The sequence below is a fragment of the Crocuta crocuta genome, unplaced genomic scaffold (assembly GCF_008692635.1).
Source record: "Crocuta crocuta isolate KB4526 unplaced genomic scaffold, BGI_CrCroc_1.0 scaffold1112, whole genome shotgun sequence".
Lineage (NCBI taxonomy): Eukaryota > Metazoa > Chordata > Mammalia > Carnivora > Hyaenidae > Crocuta > Crocuta crocuta.
In genome coordinates, this window is record NW_027527161.1 from 88,447 (window position 1) to 88,658 (window position 212).

A 212-nucleotide genomic window follows, 5' to 3' on the forward strand; every position below is an offset into this window, starting at 1 on the left:
GAGTTGGTGTTCCTCGGGCCAGGACTAGCCAGTCTGCCGCTCCTCCTCAGGCCGACGGTGGGTCGCGTGGTAGCGTGGTCGGCACTGGGCGCCTCGCCGAGCGCTGCCGGGCCTTGCCCGGTTCGGCTCGATCCAGTGGGTCCCACTCGGCGCGCCTTCCCCTCTCTGCCGCCTGCCGCCCTCCGGCGAGCTAGCATCTTACCTTCTCCGCG